The following is a 14099-nucleotide window of genomic DNA, read 5'->3' as shown; positions in this document are numbered from 1 at the left end:
TCTTTTTTTTTCTCTCTATTTCTTTCGTCTCTTTCTCCTTCCTTTGTCTATAGATTTTCCCTGATTTACGACTACGCTCTCTCTCTCTCTCTCTCTCTCTCTCTCTCTCTCTCTCTCTCTCTCTCTCTCTCTCTCTCTCTCTCTCTCTCTCTCTCTCTCTCTCTCTCTCTCTCTCTCTCTCTCTCTCTCTCTCTCTCTCTCTCTCTCCATCAGGGTATAGAAGCGCTCACAACACCATCCTTCTTTAATTAACTGGCTAAGCTCAATATAACTATACCCAGTACACGTTTGGATCTCATTTTACACAGAGGATATTGTGGAATTGAAACCCGCTCCACGTAGAAATGAGAGACCTGAGCTCTTAATGATGTGTAGTGAATTATGGGAGGGTAGACTGGCGTTGATAGATATTCGTATGTATTGTATGTCTCTCTCTCTCTCTCTCTCTCTCTCTCTCTCTCTCTCTCTCTCTCTCTCTCTCTCTCTCTCTCTCTCTCTCTTTGTTAATCTTTTTTTTATCTTTTCCCCTTCTTTTCCTCGTTTCCTTTCTCTCGTATTCTTGTGTTTGTTTGTTCTTTCCCATATATATATTTTTTGACTTTTTTTGGGGGGGATGGAGTAAGAATGTGACTAGTTAGTTTGCTATATTTACTTGCATTTTTTTTCATATTCTCTCTCTCTCTCTCTCTCTCTCTCTCTCTCTCTCTCTCTCTCTCTCTCTCTCTCTCTCTCTCTCTCTCTCTCTCTCATCGTCCTAATGGAAAGGTAGATAGAGGAGTAATTGCTTCCAAAATGTGGCTCGCATTGTTAAGTGCTGTGAACTTTCATAAGGATCACTTCTCAAGACCATAAAGATGATCAGTCTGGTTCCCATGAAGATTTTTTTCCTTCTTCATTTTTTTTTCCTCAGTAATGGTGCAGCGTTCTCGTTCAGGTATCAGAAGCATCATGAAAGCACCCTTGAAAGTGACAGCAATCTCCGCCAGAGCCTGCTGAGAGTCGTGATGAGGCGCTGAAACGTTTGGGGGGGAATAAGGTGCATTATCTCAAGGCTCGGCAAATGTCAGTGAAGGTTAATACGTATTATTGTTGTACTCCCAAAGAAAGGGGAAAAAAAAGTGACAGAAGACTATGATACAAACACAAGCAGACTGCAGGTATACAAACCACTTTTTATACCCCTCAATGACAGGGACATGTTGGGGCAGAGTGGTGGTGGGTGTTATTGTCCTTCTCGCCAAGTTTAGATAAACACGACGTTTATTTATAGAGAGAGGGACACGCAGGCCCTTTGGAGAGATTGCAGACCATTAAGGGGATATTTTTTTTTCTAAGAATTGGCAAATATTGGTATAATGTTAATATGTATCATTGTTGTTTTCAAGGACTACAGATATAGAGCGAGACGAGATTTAGAATGATAGGTAGATGGACTGATAGATACATGGATGGAGGGATGGAGGGATGGATGGATGGATGGACAGACAGACAGACAGACAGATAGGCAGTGATAAATAAGCATTGGTAAACAGACGAACACATATAAGGACATCTATGAGTGGATACAAAAATATATCGGGTATTCCACAAAGTACGTGTCACATTACGACACTTCATATCCTAATAACTGTGGAGGATATCAAAACACAATTTATATTTTGCCGAAAGATAATATTTTCAAGTTTCTGTACTAAAATAATAATGATAATAATAATAAAAATAATAATAATAATAATAATAATAATAATAATAATAATAATAATAATAATAATGATAATAATAATAATAATAATAATAACTCAAAAGTGCAAGAAATTATTTTATATAAAACTTTCTTTGTAGATGTTCAATGTGCGCGCCGCGGATTACACGGCACACATGCAAACGATAATCCATTTCTTGTGAAAGGCTTGGTGTACGTACTGTACCTCCCCTTTCCAGCGAAGGTGGATGATCTGAAGGCTCGAATAGCTGGAGCCTTGGCAACCATCGACAACGCCATGCTAGATCGCGCTTGGTAAGAAATGGACTACCGTTTGCATGTGTGTCGTGTAACCCGCAGCGCACACTGAACATCGGTATTTTATATTTACTTATTTTTTTTTAATACTTTTATATACTTCTGAGTCCAATTTTTTAGTACTGAAATTTTAAAATATTAGTTAAAATTTTTTGTATTTTAGATTTTGAGATATTAGTTAAAAATAAATTGTGTTTCTGATATCCTCCTTAGTTATAAAAATATGAAGTGTCATAATGTGACATACTTTTGGAACACCTGGTATAGATAAAAACAGAAAGGTACACAGACAGGTACACACACACACACATACAAATATATATATATATATATATATATATATATATATATATATATATATATATATATATATATATATATATATATATATATATATATATATATATATATATATATATATATATATATATATATATATATATATATATATGTATATATATATATAATCATAAAACAAAAATAAATAAACAAATAAATAAATAAATAAGAATCCTCCACATATTCTCTAACATATTCATTTATTCATTCACCATTAAGCGTTCCAATTCAGCAGCGAGAACAAACTCTTCTACCGCTGCTGGGTCACGTCGTGCAGTGCTACTCTTATGTACACGCGCCGTCACGAAGCGAAAACCTAATCTGATGCACTCGCCCTCACTGTGCTTCACGATTCTCTTCAGCCTTACCCTCTTCATTATGGTGACAGTCTTACAAACTCCAGTTAGACTCTCACATCAGAGGACTTAACCCTTTGACTGCTTTTGTGTTTGTTTAACCCTTTCACTGCGATACGAAATAGTTAACAGCACCAGAAGTACGAGTAATGCATGAAATCTCTAAAAACATCTACAAGAAAATAGGAAATAAAAAAATAGATTTTGCAATTTCTGCCCAGTTTAAAGATTAGAAGTGGCTGTAGAACAAGTAAAGATGTCTCAGTGATTAGTAATTAAGGAAAGATGTACCAAATAACAGTCTGAAAAAAAAAAATAGAAGACCCAGACGGTGAGAAGGGACACGTCAGGAAGTGCCGTTTCAAGGCAACACTCCTGACCAACAACTCTGCTCAACTTTCCAAAGCCACCACGCACAACAAAAGGAATGATTATTTTTATTACCTGCAGTTTTATTTCTCTACAGTTAAAGTTAAACATCATTATTCAGTAAGCAGTTGTCATTGATCCGTATTCATAAACGCTTTGCCTTCTTACCACGACTACTTTCAAAGGCAGCAGATATGATTAACGAGGTTCTTAAGAGTGTTTCTCCTGTTAATAATGTAGAAATCTTGCTTAAGTGTCATTAGAACAACATAGACCCTTAAAAACCCCGTGTAACTTCAACCAGATAGAACCTTCTGAAAGCAGTAGAGGTGTGGCGAGGAAGTGTTTCAGAATATGGTCCCATTGTATAGCCAACAGGAAAAGCGTTACAAAAGCAACAATAAAAACAATAAAAACGCCCTTAAAAACCTCGTGTCCTTCAATTACAGCCTTCTGAAAGTAGTCGAGGTGCGGCGAGGAAGTGTTTGTGAATATGGTCCCATTGTGTCGTCAACAGGTGAAGCATTAAGACCTGAAGGGAAGACTCAAACACAGTGCAAAGGAGAGGAGCGTCACGGAAGGGAGAGTGTGGTCTGTTACGTGACTCCTGACCATGACTACACACAGACAAGTACGTTTAGCAGCAGAGCCTACCATTACCCCATTACCACCACGATGAAAGCCCTCGTGAATGCACAGAGTCAACACCATACTGCACCAGGCTGGGCTTTGTTGACTATTAAGGCCACGCCACCTGGTTTGTTTGGACCATACAGTGCACAGCGGAGGGGGAGCCATGCACCTGTATCTATATGGGATTGCGCGCGCACACACACACACACACACACACACACACACACACACACACACACACACACACACACTCTCTCTCTCTCTCTCTCTCTCTCTCTCTCTACATCTAGGATCAATTATAGAAGTAAAAGAATAACTGTATGAGAGAGAGAGAGAGAGAGAGAGAGAGAGAGAGAGAGAGAGAGAGAGAGAGAGAGAGAGAGAGAGAGAGAGACACCTAGTTTGTCCGTGGGAACACCTGGACAGTTCATCAAGGTAACCAATAGTCTCGCGTCCCTCTAATGGCTGAGAAATTCTTCCTGGCTTTCGCTGGTCATGTCTCGCGTACATGATGTCTCTCGCACGTACACAATACCGCGCGTACGTACATACATGGCATCTGGCGCACACACACACACACACACACACACACACACACACACACACACACTCCGCTATTACGAAGTGCACACGTTATCTGGACGACTTTTTTTGTACTATTTTTTATTTCTGCTTTCTTGTCTTCCTGTCTTTCTTTCCTCTTATCTGTATCACGTGTCGACTTCTTTCTTTTTTTTTCTTTCTTTTTTTTTTTTTTTTGAAGCGGGTGAAGGCTTTATGTCTCGTTTGTTTGTCTGTATGTATCATTGATTTGCTTGTCTTTCTGTTTGTCTGCTTTTTTTTTGTCTGTTGTCTGTGTGTTCGTTTATTTTCTTTTTTTCTTTTTGTTTGTCTATCTTTCCTTGTTTCTCCTTGTCTGTCTGTCTGTATGTATGTCTGTTTTTTTTTTCTTTTTTCTTTATCTATCCATCTTCTGTCTGTTTGTTTGTCGTTTCACTGTTTGTCTCCCACTGTCTCTATTAGTCTTTTTTCCATTGTTCTCTCTCTCTCTCTCTCTCTCTCTCTCTCTCTCTCTCTCTCTCTCTCTCTCTCTCTCTCTCTCTCTCTCTCTCTCTCTACATTTCTGTTAGTAATATCAATAAAGTTTCCTCCTCCCTCCCGTGCAAGTAATAATTTCTCTTCCCTCCTTTCCTCTCCTCTTTTCTCTTTGCTATCCAACTTTTTTTCCCTCTCTTTCCTCCTTCATCTGCTTTACTCAACACACGAATAATTATCTTTTCCTTCCTTGCCAGCATCTTTCTTCCTTGCCCTCTCTCTTCTTTTCTTCCTTCTCTCACACTTATCTCCCAGTCTTACGCATTTTTTTTTCATCTCCTTTTTCTTGCATATTTCTTGGTTTTTATTTATTCTCCCTCCTCCTCTCTCTTTCTCTTCGCATATTTTTCTCTTTCTCCTTATTTAAAATTTTATTCTCTTTTTTTAATTACTCTTTTCCCTCATTTTTATTTTATTCTTGTTCTTATGTCTCTCTCTCTCTCTCTCTCTGCTTCCTTCCCTATCTCCCATCTCCTTCCCTCCCTCCCTTCCTCCCTCACTCACTCCCCTCCTTCCCAATCTTACCGTCACCCTCCTTCCCCTCCTTCCCTATCTTACCCTCCTAGCTCCCTCCCTCCCTCCCTTCTTCCTTCCTTCCTTCCTTCCTTCCTTCCTTCCTTCCACAGCTTCACACACACCGGAGTTCACCACATCCCTACTCTCGCATTCCCCCTCCCGCGGCTGGCCAGGTAACGCTCCCACCTGTGTGAGAGTCCCGTGAGCTACGAGGAACCGAGAGGAACCGAGAGGAACCACACAATCTTAGGTCCAATTTTCTCTCTCCAGGTGGGAGGGAGCGGAAGTCGATCCCACGCGCTTCCCAAGTTGATTGGTCTCCCGCGCTGATGAAGAGGGTAGACGAGAGGGAGAGGGAGAGGGAAGGTACGGGTGGTGGTGGTGGTGAGAGGAAGGGAAAATAAAAGGTTGGTCACGATGGTATAATAGTGCTGAGCGAACGACGGTTTCTATTTTGTGCATGAGTAGCGTTGTCTTGGTGACGGTGAGTTCGTCCCTACACACACACACACACACACACACACACACACACACACACACACACACACACACACACACACACACACACACACACCTGCCTACCTGCCTGCCTATCTACCTGCTTTCCTCGCCACCTGACTCACCATGCACGGGAGCAGGCCAGGTGAAGCTTGTCCAGTCCTCTCTCCTTCCCTGTCTCTCTCTGTTACCTCCCATCCTCCTCCTCTTCCTCCTCCTCCTCCTACAGCAGTATCCTGTCTCGTCACATATCTCAGTGGTGTGCTACAATTACCTGCCAAAATAGCCATGCAAGGACTAAGAGATCTGTTGCTGTTTGGTTTCCCTTTACATTCCCACTTCTCATTTTCCTCCTCCTCCTCCTATGCCTTTAATTTCCTACGCCTGTCACTTTAGATTAGATAATGTAGTTTATCTCAGATCATATAGGAGAAAAGGTGTGCTGCTGTTTGTTTGTTTTTCCTTCCATTCCCCTCCTAATCCTCCTTCTCTTCCTCCTCCTCTTCCTCCCAGGTGTGTTGTTGCCAGGAACTGATAAAAGTATCAAGTTTTTATCTTGTATAATTACCGGGATTTGAACACCGAATTTAACTAGCTTATTAACGTGTGTGTGTGTGTGTGTGTGTGTGTGTGTGTGTGTGTGTGTGTGTATCAGCGTCCCGCCCCCCATCTCGCCACAACAAGAGGCCAAACCATGCCCAGCTGATTATGATGATGTAAGCTAACTGTTCCCACATCCTTGAGAAACACCCCCTCCCCCCGCCCCCAGCCCGCCCGCTCGCCCGTGTGTGTGTGTGTGTGTGTGTGTGTGTGTGTGTGTGTGTGTGTGTGTGTGTGTGTGTGTGCGCGCGCGATCCGTTTAGCCTACTCGTAGTGTTATCCTGCCTCCTTATTCTCTCTCTCTCTCTCTCTCTCTCTCTCTCTCTCTCTCTCTCTCTCTCTCTCTCTCTCTCTCTCGTCGACTTCTACACCCACAAAAATAAGAAACACACACACACACACACACACACACACACACACACACACACAGAGAGAGAGAGAGAGAGAGAGAGAGAGAGAGAGAGAGAGAGAGAGAGAGAGAGAGACGGGTAATAGGATAAGCATGTGTTTTCTTCTCCATCCTGGACTAAAAAAACTCTTAAGCCTTTCAACATCCAATCCACTTTTCTTCAATAAATGTATCGAATTCCGCTCCACTTATGACTCACATCCTCTTTTTCTTTCTATTTCCTCCTTTTTTATCTTTTTTTCCTACAATTCTCGTTTACTTCTCGTTTATTCTCCACCTCTCATCCCCTCTGTTTCATCCTTCTGTCAGCTATTCATAATTATCTTGAATTTCTGACTCGCATCTCTCTCTCTCTCTCTCTCTCTCTCTCTCTCTCTCTCTCTCTCTCTCTCTCTCTCTCTCTCTCTCTCTCTCTCCTACAATTCCCATTTAATTCTTCTTATTCTCCACCTCATATCTCCTTTCTTTCATCTTCCTGTCATCCATTCGTACGTACTCGTATATTGACTACCTGCAAATTACTGAAGAAAAAGATATTGTTTTTCTTACCGTAGCATATAAATGAAACAAAATAAAAAAAAAAAGTAGTGTAATAGTTAATTAAAGTCCAGACTCCCAGTGAATGCTAATGGACAGGAATAAAGACAGAGTAAATGAAAAATAAATGTAAATTAATAACTTTAGAGAATGACAGTGAAAGAATAATTAAACTCAGTGGTAATTAATAAAGAAAATAATAAAATATTTTGCCATACATGGAAATAAGAAAGAAAATAAGGGTATTGCTGAAGGAACGATGGAGAGAGAGAGAGAGAGAGAGAGAGAGAGAGAGAGAGAGAGAGAGAGAGAGAGAGAGAGAGAGAGAGAGAGAGAGAGAGAGAGAGAGATCGACAGACAGACAAAGAAACAAACACAAACAAACAGACAGACAGACAGATAGACAGACTGATGAATCCACAGATAACACATGGGTGGCTGGCAGCTGAGTGATAAATTACTGAAAAAGTGACTGATGCGTGACTGGTAAATGACTGATAGATGGATGACTATTGAGGCGTGACTACTGACTGCTAAGCGACAAGGTGGTGACTGACGGGTGATTAGTTACGGAGAGTGACTGGATGAGAACTGATTAGGAAGAATAACTAATGACTGACTGATTAAAGAGAGTGGCGGTCAGACGCATCACTGGACGAAACTAACCTACCTTGTAACTATTCTTGATCTTTAACCTAACCTTACCTAATCACTGTTATAATTAACCGCAATCTTTAATCTGACCTAATCTAACCTATTCGCTCTTATAACTAATCCCAATCTTTAACCTGACCTGACCTGACCTAACCTATCCAACCTTAATCACCCTTATCACCAATCCCAATCTTCAAATTGACCTAAAATGACCTGACCTAACCTAATCACTTATAAAAATCCTAATCTCTAATCTGACCTGACCTAACCTATCCTATTCACTCAATCTCAATCTTTAACCTGACCTAAACTAATCGTACTTAAACTAACACTAGATAAGCTTGCATTGGCCCTACACACAGACACACACACACAGACAGAGGAATGAGATCCTATACCCAGTTATTTTTGCTTTCCTTTCACTCTCCATCACCACTCCCGAAGGATAACAACGTCACCAGTTACCATGACTACGCTCTTGATGGGCCTGATATGTTTTCCAACGCCGGGCAAGTTCAACAGGGACTTCACGCACGCCAGGCAGACAGGAGCGACGTTGCCATGTGGTGAAGGGGAAATTTGGAGAGAGTTTCGGATCAAAACCTATGTGCCTTGCTTCTCTCTCTCTCTCTCTCTCTTTACAGAAATTTGACGTGCATATTACTCGTATGAATTCGTGCTGAGCTGAACTGTGAATGGGTGGGCAATGTTGCTGTCTGGCGGCCGGCAGTGACTGGCGACTGATTTCGAGGGTTAGACAGACGAGTGACAAAAAAGTAAACGAATAAGACGAACTGAAGTAAAAAATCAAAATAATGTAAAAATAAATAAAAAAAAAAGTTCTGCTTTACAACTTCTGACTGGTGAGGTAATGACGGTGTATGGCTTAATGGTTCCTGTATTCATCTAAAATTTAAGAGAATAAAGGTTAGATCCTCCTCTTGGGCAGAATATTGTATGAAGAGTGTTTCTCCTTGAGCTGGTGTGCCCCTATGAAGCTTCAAAGTGACATGTACACACTCACTGATACAGAGAGACCAGTGGCTGTTGGAGGTTAGTGCCGCAGGGGACAGTAATGCATAAAAACAGATAAATAAATAAAAACAGCTGACATGCTAGTGATATGTATAGTGAAAGACAAACATGTTCCAGGCCTCCTCTTAGCAAAGTGAGATTCCGTGGGATTACGCCCCCTTATTTTTAAAAAAAGCTATGTTCTCTACTCCGGACTCTCTACTCTCTGGTCAGAGATAATTCGTCGAGTTCTCGTGTGTGCTTTACTGAGGAGGCGGTGACCCGAGTTCGAATCCTGTCGCATGCTAGACATTTTAAAAAGTATCGTGGAGTGGCAGAAGAACACCCACACACCTCCCATCAACATTATTCTCAACGGCGGCTGCATTAGGGGGCTCTGGAGGGACGACGTAGGTAAAGACATCACTATAAAATCTACGTACACCACTGCAGAGGGGAGCCGACCATCTAAGCCTCCAGAAGACAGAAGAGGGAGGCCATCTAAGCTAAACTGCTATCTAATGTTACAGATCAAGAATACGAAAAAAAAAGGGGGTGAATATTGTCGAACTATCACTAGAACCATGAAAACATCCTTGAAAATCCTAGTTGCAGCTTAATTACCAAATAATGTTACAGGAAAAAAAAATAAATAAATACAAAATAAATAAAATAAAATAAAATAAAATAAATAAATAAATAAATAAAGGACCACGAAAACAACCTTGAAAATGCTAGTAACTTGCACTACAGCCTGCTAACACTGGTCGGAATAGACACCCAGATGTTTCAGAATACCATTCCACAGAGAAGAGAGATCGTGAAACTTGTTGGTCTAAGAGCATAACGAGGGTATGTAGTTAAATACCTGCCAATTTTCTTATTACGCGTGAAGGAATAAAAATGTAGAAAAATGTAGAGATCTTTCCTACTGCAATTCTAGTCATACCCGTAAATGAGACTCAAGTTTTTTTTTAAATTTACATTCCTTAGAGACGAAGGTTAAGAGGGTAGCTGATAGAGGTCTTTAAGTAGTACAGGGGATATAACAAGGGTGACTAGTAAAATTATCAGGGTCAGTAATCAGGACAGGATGTGAAGTAAAGGATTCAAGAGTGATCAAGTTAGATTTAAAATAGAGATAGGAAGGAACTGTGACATATAGAGTAATTTGCTTGTTAGTGCCGAGTCATCCAGAAGCTTTAAAGTAATGGTATGTTTCATAAAGGGACTTCCACGTGTTGACCCGATGGCATCTCCCAGGTTCCCTTATTTCCTTATGTTCTTCCGTAGTGAAGGTGGAGGATTGTGGTGGTGGTGGTGGTGGTGGTGGTGGAATGGTGAAGATGTAAAAATAGTGATAATCATAATAAAAATCTAAAAATAACAAATAAAGGAAGGAAGAGTGAGCCACACGGTGAGGGGGAGGTGTGGGGACTCGAACCCAGACTCAGGAGAAATGACACAATACTGGGTGAATCTGAAACTCACTGGAGCACGGGGAAAAGATGATCTTGAAAGAAGATAAAAGACAGAAAATGTGTGGAAGATAAGAAAAGGGTAAAAGGGTAGAGAAAGAGGGGAAATAACAGAGAGAGAGAGAGAGAGAGAGAGAGAGAGAGAGAGAGAGAGAGAGAGAGAGAGAGAGAGTGTGTGTGTGTGTGTGTGTGTGTGTGTGTGTGTGTGTGTGTGTGTGTGTGTGTGTGTGTGTGTGTGTGTGTGTGTGTGTGTGTGTGTGTGTGTGTGTGTGTGTGTGTGTGTGTGTGTGTGTGTGTGTGTGTGTGTGTGTGTGCACCGTAGAGTTCACAAGAGAGGAGGAGGAGGATAATACAGGATTACAAAGGATTACAGACGAAAGCCAAGCAGCAACAGACCTTTAAATCCTTGCAAGGCTGTTTGGTATCCTATTCAAACTAGCTATAAGGTAGCGACACAGGACAATAAAGAAGAAGGCTCCTCCCTACCCACCACTCCCTCCTGCTTGCGGTGACACAGAAACAGTTGGGGAAAGTACCATATAGTATGATGGATAAAGCTGACAAGGAATTTTCATAGGAAAGGGTGAAAGGAAGTTCTATTATTCACCCTGTGGTAATCTCTATATGCCTGCAAGTCTGAAAATTAAGACGTTAATAACAGTAGATCGAGTGTGCGTACATTTGGTATATAGCTGTCTGCAAAATAAAAGTTTGGTACATACAAGAGTTGTAAATGTACATGTAACTATTCGGACAAGAAGCGAGCTTGTTGGGAATTCGCTTTTAATTATTTGTTTACTTTGTTTATAAAGGATTCAACTGAATTACTGTCTACAGTTTCTGAAGGCAGTTTGCTCCAGATATTAACGACGCGGTTATAAAGAAGTGATGAAGTGATTCGCCTCGAGGGATTGGAAACGTTGTGATGTGATTTTACAACCGGTATTCCTTGTGAGATTGGAATGATCAATAGTAAAGTGGTCATTAATGTCAAGGTTGTTATATCCTTTAAAAACTTTGAACACTTCTCTAATCCTGCGTTTCGTTAGGAGAAATAGGTTTAATTCTTCCAGTCGTTCCACGTACGGTTTATTACGCAATCCTGGAATCTTTTCAATAATTCTAATCTAGTACCTTTTCTTTCTTTTCGCTTACTTTAGCTTTGTTAAGATTTATGGATAACAGTTAAGCTACGATGATTGCTGGAACTAAATTCTGGTTTAACTTTTACATCATTTACTAGATCTTCGTCAGTTGTTAAAACAATATCTAGGATACTGTCAGTTGTTGGACGCATGATGTGTTAGTAAAGGGAGCTTTCAAGCTGGCTCTTGTATAGCTGTTGTCCTGTGTGACCACTTAATGATTCGTCCCAAAATTAAAGTGACCCCGGAGTGACTCGAACACCCAGCCTTCTGATCTGGAGTCAGACGCGCTACCATTGCGCCACGGAGCCGTTGAAGAAATTGAGGAGGAGGAGCACCATTACAAAAGATTACAAAGTAAAGCCAAACAGCATCACACCTTAAAATCCTTCAAGTCTGGTAACTACCAAGTAGCCACAGAACAGTAAAGCAAAAGACTCCTCCCCATCCACCACTCTCTGCAGCTTGCCCTGGCATGGAAATAGTTGGGAAAAGTACCATCCAGTATGGAAAAACTTGTATAGAATTTTTGTAGAAAAGGATGAAAGGAAGTTCTATTACTCACCCTACGGTAAACTCTGACCTGAGGAGGAGGAGGAGGAGGAGGAATACAATGGAATACAAAGGAAAGCCAAACAGCAACAGATCTTTTAGTCCTTGCAAGACTGTTTGGTAACTACTTCTAACTAGCTACAGAGAAGAGACACAACAGCACAGCAGAAAGCTCCTCCCCACCCACCACTCCCTCCAGCTTGCGCTGGCATGGAAATAGTTGGGAAAAGTACCATGCAGTATGGAAAAACTGACATGGAATTTTCATAGAAAAGGATGAAGGAAGTTCTACTATTCACCATACGGTAAAGGAGGAGGAGGAGGAGGAGGAGGAGGAGGAGGAGGAGGAGGAGGAGGAGGAGGAGGAGGAGGAGGAGGAGGCGATCGATCAATTTATTTAGCCACACGCACACTGTAACAGAAAAAAAAAAAACACACCTGTTGACATTTACGTGGGTGTTCGCGATAACCTACACTATCTAATCTAGCCAGCAAGGCGTAGGACAGCAGAGACGAGGGAGCGGCGCGCGAGTCCCTGAAGGTCTGTGGGCTTATCAAGAGGTTACTAGTCCCAATTTACAAACATACGCGGTTCTACAGACCTTTACTACAGGCGCAAGGAAAGGGCAGCGTGGTAAGAAGTAAAACGGCTCACTTCTCTCCGTTCATCCTCACCCGCGGCACTTTACCGGCACGGGGAAAAACTGGCAGTGAGGCGGAACGCAGAGAAAAAGAAACGGAATGCAGGGAAGCTGTTGTTGTAATTCGTAAAACAGATTGTTGTTGTTGTTGTTGTTGTTGTTACTATTATTATTTATTTTTTATTTATTTTTTTTACCATTATTACCGACACAGAAAATGGAAAGCTGGAGGAGGAGGAGGAGGAGGAGGAGGAGGAGGAGGAGGAGACAACTGTGGTAATAATGAAGAAATAACTGGAAAAGTGGTAGCTACATTTAATTAAGAAGAAAAAATGTAGTAAGTGAAATCGGGCAATCTCTCTCTCTCTCTCTCTCTCTCTCTCTCTCTCTCTCTCTCTCTCTCTCTCTCTCTCTCTCTCTCTCTCTCTCTCTCTCTCTCTCACACACACACACACACACACACACACACACACACACACACACACACACACACACACACACACACACACACACACACACACACACACACACACACACACACACACACACACACACACACACACACACACACACACACACACACACACACACACATCGTATCGGGCGCCTAATTCAAGGTGATGACGATCCAGTTCACCTGTCCATACCTTTAAGGAGCTAATGGCGCTACGATCCGCGGGATGGGCGGGGACTTACTTCTCTTGTGGCGACGACCTTTGAGAGAGAAAAGAATAAATAGGTAAATAAATAGACATATACTCGTAGACAAATAGATAGACAGATAGATAAGACAGATAAATGAATGAAAAAAAAAATAAATACTACTACTACTACAACTACTACTACTACTACTAATAATAATAATAACGTAACCAGTAAGAATGTAATGTGTATGGGGTGTCTTACATACTACAACCACAGGGAGCTTAAGTGACAGATACGTGACAATAGCAATAAAAAGCGTGTTGTCAGCGAGGGAAGCCAACAGGAGGAAGGAGGGCAGAGTAGTATGGTGTAGAAATTTAGCCTTACACTGTACGCGTTCATTGGTGCTTTAACATACGTTCATTTATCACTGAGGCCGCGATGTAAGATGCAAAATGAAGAAAGGGAAGGAATTATAGTGAAAAATGAAGGAGGGAAGTACAGTGAAGAAGAAAAAAAGGAATAAAGGGAAGGAAATGCAATGTTGGATTTGGTATAATACAACTTAGGCCGCTCTTTTCATCCCCTCCACTGGTAA

At 41.3% G+C, this 14099-nt stretch overlaps 1 protein-coding gene and 1 non-coding gene across 6 annotated transcripts in view; both read right to left on the bottom strand.

The window, feature by feature from the left end:
* The window catches only part of LOC135100844 (orphan steroid hormone receptor 2-like), a 262572-nt gene that overhangs the window by 196904 nt on the left and 51569 nt on the right, over positions 1-14099 (bottom strand). For 3 of the 5 annotated variants that reach the window (XM_064004296.1, XM_064004298.1, XM_064004299.1), the window contains exon 2: positions 13504-13570. The exons of 1 other annotated variant lie outside the window; for it this stretch is intronic. The gene's annotated coding sequence lies outside the window, so the exon portion shown is untranslated. The remainder of the gene's footprint in view (positions 1-13503; positions 13571-14099) is intronic. One more of the 5 variants, XM_064004302.1, reaches the window with a different exon arrangement.
* On the bottom strand, positions 11903-11974 carry Trnaw-cca (transfer RNA tryptophan (anticodon CCA)). The gene has a single exon. It is a non-coding gene; the product is annotated as a tRNA-Trp (tRNA).

Source organism: Scylla paramamosain, chromosome 5 (assembly GCF_035594125.1).
Source record: "Scylla paramamosain isolate STU-SP2022 chromosome 5, ASM3559412v1, whole genome shotgun sequence".
Lineage (NCBI taxonomy): Eukaryota > Metazoa > Arthropoda > Malacostraca > Decapoda > Portunidae > Scylla > Scylla paramamosain.
The sequence above is the reverse complement of the archived record's forward strand: the minus strand, read 5'-3'. Positions and strand labels throughout refer to the sequence as shown.